The following is a 9186-nucleotide window of genomic DNA, read 5'->3' on the forward strand; positions in this document are numbered from 1 at the left end:
TTTGTAGACCTGATTCGCCTTCTAACAACATCTCTTTGGTTGGGCGAAACTCTTGTGTTGTCATGCCAAAAAATTTCAATTAATACATTCTTAGTGCATCAACAACAACCATGTCTTTGCATGGCAGTCTACCTAAGAATGCCCAAAGAGAATTATTGTTGGGTTCTGTAGACACCCAAAATTGTCCAGTCTAATTAAATAAATATTTTATTTATTTAATTATCTAAGCCTAATTCTTCTATTAATTAAATAAATCTTTATTTATTTAATTAATTCATTTATCCTCTTCTAGCCTTATTTCTCATTTGAATAAATACATTTATTTATTTAAATTATCCTTTTCCTAAATTAAATAAATATTTTATTTATTTAATTGATCCCACTTCTTCTATAAATTAAATAAATCTTTATTTATTTAATTAATTCATTATATTTTTCTACACATGACACATGTCATTCATCTCTTAATTCCTACACTACCTACCCCTTTCATTATTTTATTATTTCTTCTACCTACCCTCTAATCATAGCCGACCTCCTTTTTACACCTCTCAATCTTATCCCTCCATTTCATATAGTGTCTTCTATTTAAGGAGATGCTTCCTTCATTATCAAACCCTAATGATCTTTTATGCAATTGACTACACTACGATCCTACTTGCAACCACATTCCGTTCTTTGTTGAGCTCTTGTGCACATAAAATCTGAGAGCAAATATATCAAGCAAGATCAATGGAGATAGGAAAAATGGAGATCAAAACCCTATTGGACATGTGATGGTATAATCTTTGTGATTTCATTTGATTTGCATTGTCTTAGGTAATCTTCATATGTTATGGTGGATCTTTGTTGTTGTTAGGCTAGGGTTTGGTGGTTGAATTCATTTAGCCTTTCAATTTTGTTATTATTGTTATCCATTTTCACCATACACATTTTGGCACGCCTGGTGGGACTCTTATCCCCTTGCATTTAACCTCCTTGTTGCAGATTTTGCATTTTTGAAGTTGCAGATCATACATTTTCGACAGCATTTTAGGTTTTTCCACGTCTGCGCACTTTCGGATCGCGTTTTCGATTTTCTGGCGCGTCTGCGGAATCTGGAATCGCGTCTGTGTTCTCGAATTGAGATATTGAGGATGACATACCTTCTTCTCCCATTGTTCTTATGTCACGTAATTTCTTCATACGTTACCTTTGTCATTCCTTTTCAGCCTCTTGTTGTTCCATCGTTTGTCACTTGTTCTTTCCCATGGTTGATATCGGCTATTCTAAATAGAATCATATTACATATATATGTAAACAAAAGTTCATAAACAAACAAATAACCATAAATATGAATCTTAACATTATTTTTTTGAATCAAAATTATTAAACAATCACAATAATATTGACAAAAGTAATAAGAACAACAATTAAACCATTTGAAATCATGCAAAAACAAAAAAATCACTTACTTCTATGTATAAAACAGTGATAGAAGTGCAGAAATAGTTGCAGTGGGGCCTTCAACAACCTCAAAAAATTATTTTGAGGCCGTTGAGGCTCTTGGGAAAATAAAACTATGTCTAAGTACCCCGTACATGCTATATTAATAATTGTGTGTGCGTTGTTAGTCCCTAAAATGTTGGCAAGCCCAACAGTATTATTTTTTCACCTTGTACTAATAATTAGCACATATGCGCTCCTATGCCTTAAAAATGTTATGGCAGAGCAGAGAACTAATAGGCTTAGTACCCCGCACTATTTGTAGTAAAGAAAATGTGAAGGAGAGAGAGAGAGAGAGAGAGAGAGAGAGAGAGAGAGAGAGAGAGAGAGAGATGGGGTATGGAGGAAGGGAGAAGGGGAGAGAATCAAGTCTCTATTTTTCACTTAACTCTCTCTCTCTCCCCCATTCTTTATCTCTGAAGTCTCTCCCTCTCATCCTCTATCTCTCTATCTCACTCTCCCCTTCTCTTAGGTGTATCTCTCCCTCATTCTCTCCCTCTCTCCTCCCCCTCCCTCTCTCCCTTTCACATTACCTCTCTCTCTCTCTCTCTCTCTCTCTCTCTCTCTCTCTCACACACACACACACCCCTTCCCTCCCTTCACCTTTTAGGTCTCTCTTTCTCTCCCAATCCCTCTATCCACCTCTTATATCTCTCTATATCTCCCCCACTCCCTATCTCTCTCTCTCTCCCTCTCTTAGGTATATCTATCCCATTCTCTCTCTCTCACTCTCTCTCTCTGAGTCCCCTTCTTTGTGTCTCTCTCTATCTCTATCTCTCCCTCTGTTTCCCTCTCTCTCTCTCTCTCTCTCTCTCTCTCTCTCTCTCTCACATTTATCTCTTGTATCTCCCTCTTAGTCTCTATCTATATATCTCACTCTCCTCCTCTCTTAGGTGTATTCCATCCCTCTCCCTCTCTATGGTCATATGGTATTCTTAGGGGTCATATGGTGTCCTAGGGATCCATGCATGTGTCCTAATGGGTCATAGGACACCATATGACCCATAACGATACATAAGAGGTCATATAGAATCCTAAGGGGTCTTAGCACACCATACAACCCATAATAACACCAAATGGTGTCCTAAGGGGTCATATAACTCTATATGACCTCTTAGGACACCATATGATCCATAACGACACCATATGGAGTCCTAAAGGGTCATAGGAGACCATATGACCCCTTAGGACACTATATGACCCCTAAAGACACCATATGGTGTCCTAAGGGGTCATAAGGTGTCTTAGGGGTCATAGGACACCATAAGACACATAACGACACCATGTGGTGTCCTAAGGGGTCATAGGACACCATATGACCCCTAACAACATCTAACATATGACCCCTAACAACATCTAAGGGGTCATAGGACACTATATGATCCCTTAGCACACCATAGGACCTATAACGACACCAAATAGTGTCCTAAGGGGTCATAGAACACCATATGACCCTTTAGGACAACATATGGTATTGTTATGGGTTGTATGGTGTCCTGAGGGGTCATATGGCATCCTATGACCCTTTAGGACACCATATGGTGTCGTTATGGGTTGTATGGTGTCTTATGGGGTCATATGGTGTCCTAAGGGGTCATACGACACCATATGACCACTAATGACACCTAAGGGGTCATATGGTGTCCTAAGGGGTCATAGAACACCATGCAACCCATAACGACACCATATGGAGTCCTAAGGGATCATACGGTGTCCTAAGGGATCATAGAACATCATATGACACCTTAGGACACCATACGACCCATAACGACACCTAAGGGGTCATATGGAGTCCTAAGGGGTCATAAGATACCGTATGACCCCTTAGTACATCATACGACCCATAAATATTATCCAACCAATACATCCACACAATCCAAAGAAACCAATACATTAATCTTCTTCAAACGTTCTACTTTATATCCTATCTTATTTATTAAAAAAAATAGAAAACCGACCACCTTGTCAATCTTCTTATCACCTCATCTATATGCAAACAACAAGATATATTGGAGGAGCCTACCCATAACTATTTATAAATTATGTCATACAATTTTCCTGATTAATAAATGATAGCTAATAAAATGATATACTATTTAAAGTTATGAATAGAACATCATACAATAGAACATCAGAAGTTTAGTTTTGATATAGCTAAGTTAGACCATTGTCAGCATAAGAGAGACTCCAGGCGAACAAACAATGAGGCTTCGCTAAAAAGCAAGTGTAAGAGCTTGACCTAACCCTAGAGTACTGCCTTTCTAAAACATATGATACTCTTAAATTAGCAAGGCTATAGGATTGATCTTGATTGTGACTATAGTAATTACACACTTGATTTCTTTCATGGGTGCGTACCCTTCCAGGCCTTTTGACAAGTGATGATCATCATATACTACCATTGTCATGCTTACAACAAACTTCAATTTATTTAGATGACATGCCTTGTGTAACAACATAGGAACTCTTGCATACCCACCACTATCATTCTTTGTGACATCATATGTGTTACTCTCCCTCTTTCTCTTCCTGTCGGTTGTTTCCTTCTGAAAAACATATTGCAGGTAGTCTTACTCATCATTTTGCTTTGTTGATACTATTTTCCACATCTTCTGTGCTCATTAAAAACACATTCGAGAAGAATATTGCTGCAAGTTTCCTTATTTGTCATGGTAATGCACCCATGGTTCAATTTCAAACCCTTCTTCCTCCTATTCAATATACACACACAAATCCATCAGTCAATTTTCTTAGGAAAGCATACATGATAAAAATCAAAGAGGAAGTTGCAGACAAGAAATAAATTCACTTACTTCTACAGAAGTGCAGACATAGTTGCAATGGGGTGTGGAGGGAGGGAGGGAGAGAAGAAGAGAGAGAGGGATGGGGTATGGAGAGAGAGAGAGAGAGAGAGAGAGGCACCTTGTACGTGCTTGAGAGGGGGAGAGAGGGAGACAATACACACATATGTGTGTATATATATACTTAATGTATTATATATTATTATATACATATATAAATAAATATTATATATTATATATTTATATATTACATGTATATACACATATTATATATACAATATCATATTATGCACACTCCCAAAATTTAAACAAACATAGCGCATACGTGTTGTTTATAGTTAAGATAGAGCGTACGCGCTTCTTACACCATAAGTACCTCGTACGCGCTTTTATAGCATAGGTACCCCGTACGCGCTTTTGACTGTTTAGGCTTGGAAATAGGCCTGGATGACAAAGCTCTAGTTTGGAAGTTTGATTTCTCTCCATTTCCCTCCTTTTTGACATGTTTTATTTTATTAACTTGATTTCTCAACTTTGTCATCATCAGGTTTACACTTTATCAAGTGGGTGTTTCTAAACTTTCCACCATATTTTCACCCATCTTCTGAGCTTTCTAACCATATATTTTTAAAAAAATTGAACAACAATAACATTATTATTGAATCTATTATACGAGTGTCTCCATAGTTCTCACAAACATAGGTGCACCATTTTTTTAATAAATTTTGATATACTTATCCAAATTTTAAAAACTTTATATATTATTGTAGTGCATTTGATTCTTTACAATTAAAAAAAATGTATTTTTGATTTTTCTAGTGCAACTTATGCTTCGCACACAAACAGGAACTTAATTTTCAGGATGTGCTCGATTGGAAAAATTATTAAAAAAATACTCAACAAAAAAATTACAAAAAAATACACCTCTTTTAGTGCTCACTCTTAACTATCTTTCTTCCAAAGGATTTGTCAAAATACTAAATCTAACTATGACTTTTTTGATGCGCACGTCAGACACTATGTTATGTTTTCAGAAAAATCAGGTTCTATTTTTCATGCGTGAAGGATTTGACCCCCTTAATCTTATCCAATTTTGAAAATGTTTTGTAGTTTGGAAACTAGATTCAGAGTACTACAATATTTGTTCTTTGATTATATTCATATCTTGAGTGGATGACTTTCAAATTTTGCCTCCAAATTCAGGTTCACCTGATTTCAAAAAAAAAAGTATCCACTTATACCCCCTTTTTGACCACCATCTTTGTGCACTTACCTTGCTAAAGTTGTATTCTATAAAAATAGCAAACATTCTCGTGTCGTATGCATTTACAACGTGTAGTAGCTTACATCAACTTGACTAAAAAGATTCCTTCCACCAAATGCAAAGCTAGATATGAATCTCTCACATCCATGCCACCATGAGCCCAAACTGTGGAATGTGTACTTTTCACTTTACAAATGCCCAACTAAAAATTAAAAAAAATCCACAACCCCATGTCCTCCACAAAATCCACCAAATAATAATAATAAAGGTCTTCAAGATGAAAGAAACTTCACTCTGTAGAAGCCCAAGACCATTTGAGAGAATGAATAATAGCTTGAACCACGACAGGGAAACACAATTCAAGTACGTAAATAAGCTTAAATTTGACCTCAAGAAATCAGCATGAATACTCCTCAAAAAAGTAGAGTTCTATAAGATCAATGTATAATAATTATCCTCATAGCCCTAGTGCCACAAAATCCTTTCGTGATGGAAATATTTCTCATTTCCAACTAGTTAAATTCCTTATATTGAATACCATTGTCAATAGCCCAACTAGCTAAACGATGTACAATACCATTAACTTCCCTAAAACAATGCAAAATTTCAAACACTAGGAATTTGTCTAGGAGCATTTTGACTTCACCAAAATGATATTTAAGTAGCCAATTTTTAGAATCTCTTGGAAAAAAATATTTATTACCACCATGGAAACCCCTTCTATCTAAATTTTACTCACACCCTTCTGAAGAGCTAATTGTAAACCTAACTTAAGGGCAGAAACCTCGGCAAGATTATTAGATTCTATTGGCAAACTATTGCAAGATGACACCATTACTTCTCCAACCTTGTTATGCAATACCACGCACGCTCTTGAGACCCCCAAATTTCTACTTGATGCATGATAAAAATTCAGCTTAACAAAGGAAGGGGAAGGAGGTTTCCAACTTCTATTCATCCTCTTAACCTTTCTGGCAGTGAAGAACAGAGCCCCCTAATTTGGGGGTTGAGAAAGACTCTATCTTGAATATAAATATGTCCTATGATGAAAAACTCTTTTGACTGAAATATACTTGAACAAATGTTCCATGACAACTTCTGAAATGGAAAACTCTATCCTAAGAGTCAATTTGTCAACATAATAAATCTTCTTATGAAATATCATGTTATTTCTCTAGAGCCACACTTTTCAAATCAAAATAGAAGGGATAACAATCCAAATGCTTAAGAAAGTAGTTTTTGAGAATAGGGAGGACTAGCATTGGAACAATTCAAGGAGATTTTTAGGTCTAGGACCACTCTAGCCTAATATATTTTGGAGCCACAACCAACAATGCTAAGTATAAGGACAATTCAAGAGATGGTATATGTCTTCATAAGAAATACCACATAATACACAAGAGAACATTATTTTCACAGCTAGCCTATCCAACCTCGTCGAGGTTAAAATTTGATCTTGTAGTGCTAACCATGAAAATGCACCATTCTTTGAGATACAAGGATTAGACCAACACGGCTTAGCAAGCCAATATGATCTCTGAGCATGTTTCACAAGATTCATGTAACCAAACAACTAAATAAGACCAATCTATAATCTTTGTCTACATAATTTCGTCAAGCTTATCAGAATAAACAATGATCCTTCTCACTAATTCCCCCTTGAAATTTTTCTTTAACTCCATTGGGAACTAGATGGAAGCTATAGATTTCCAAACCACCGTAGGAGGAAATCCTAAGGGATAAATATAAAAATAATCAGATGTTGTAGAGCCACAACACTCCTTCAAACAACCTTTGATTTTCTCTACACCAGGAATGCAATCCGTGGGTCTATCCATGTTCCAAGCTTCCTCCCAAAACTTGACTTTCTTGCCATTATTTACTACCCAAGATAAATGTGGAAGGACTTCTCAAGAGGCTCAAATGAAGTTATAAATCTTGGAGCTTTTTGGAAGCGTTTTGAGGGTGAAAATGTGTTCTCTTTCTAGAGCATCCAAGTATTTCTTTCTCATTGTAACCCTACCCGAAGTGGAACTATAGTTGGAATAAATCCTCCATACCAAATTTGGCACCAAGAGCTCTATTATGAGCTTCAAGATTTCATATACCAACAGCACCCCACTGCTTAGCTGAACATATCTTATCCCATGCCATAAGAGGAATTTTCCTTTTTCCTGTAAGATTATCAACCCATAAAAAATATTTTGAAGTGTCTTGGAGTTTCTTAAGGATAGACTTTGAAGAGCTCAAAATGGACATAATGTATAAAGGGATAGCATTGAGGATAGCCTTTATCAAACTTATAAAGCCACTTGACTTTCCAAGAATTGATCCTATTTGTAATTGAAGTCACTATGCTTTCCCATAATTTTGGCTTGTTCCCTCTAGAAAAGAATGGGATACCCAAATATTTGCATGGCAATTTTGTGACATTATAGTTCTAAAATAAAATTAGACATTTGATATGTTCAGGCACATTAAGGAATTTTTTTTTGACTTGGTAGGCTTAACTTCTTGGCCTATATGTGACATATGAAGAAAAAGAATCATCCCTCCACACGTGGAATAGAGAAGAAGAAAGATGGATACCATTAATTTTCACTTCTTGGAGAAACACAATATTAGGTTTCCAAGTGGATAATGTTTCTTTAAGTCCATATTTGTGATGGGGGAGAGAAATCCCCCTAACATTCCAAGACAAAGTTTTAAAATTCATGGCAAAGAGGAAGTGGAAGGATCATCTTCCCAAGGAAAGGATTCATAATGGTTAGCAACAACAATAGACTAATCAACAAAACCAAAATCTTGATTAGTAGGATGTGGAGATCTTGATCTTTGTCTTGTTGGATGAGCCCTTTTAAGGTAATCCTTATCCATATACTTAGGAGAAGGGGACGTAGAGATCTTAACCACACAGAAGGATTGATCAAGGATACATTCCTATCTACAGATTTGGGATTAGAATGAGATGAAGAGTGATTTAGCCTTTGTTGGGCAACTATGTTCTTTTTTACTGTTGGTTCGGATGGTTCTTTTATTTTCCTTACTATTCTTCACCCGTCCTCCATAACAACATCTTTGTAAGAAGAGGACATGTTCTTAGAAATTTCGTTATTATGATCAATGATATTATTGAAGCTTTGGGCATGTGTTGGGTTATCAAAAGAAGATGCAACTAAATGCTAATTGTTAATCTGTTGCTTGGGCTGAGTAAATACTTGAGGCTGATTAGTTATATTCCTTTTGGCTAGGCAATCTCTTATCCAATGACCTTCTTCTCGGCAATAAAAGCATGCATTAGGTTTGTTAAGATAAAATAGAGGTTGAAAAAATTGAATCCAAGACCAATAAGCTTAATGTTTTCATGTAATTGATTGTTTAGGTTCATCTCAACACAGACCCTTGGGTGTACCCTTAAACTAGAAAATTTATCAAAATAGTTTTTGTACCAAATGACCCTGCCCGGTTGAGCAACTATTTCTCTCAAAAAGGGTCTAAAGGTTAGGTTTAGAAAGGGGAGCTCTACCCACGTAGGGTATTGAGATCTAGAATGACCTTTAGGGGGGAAGTCCAATTTCCATGCTTGAAGGTAGAAAATTTGTCCACATATTATCCATGTTCCATCCTAGAGAACAA

The sequence above is a fragment of the Cryptomeria japonica genome, chromosome 6 (assembly GCF_030272615.1).
Source record: "Cryptomeria japonica chromosome 6, Sugi_1.0, whole genome shotgun sequence".
Lineage (NCBI taxonomy): Eukaryota > Viridiplantae > Streptophyta > Pinopsida > Cupressales > Cupressaceae > Cryptomeria > Cryptomeria japonica.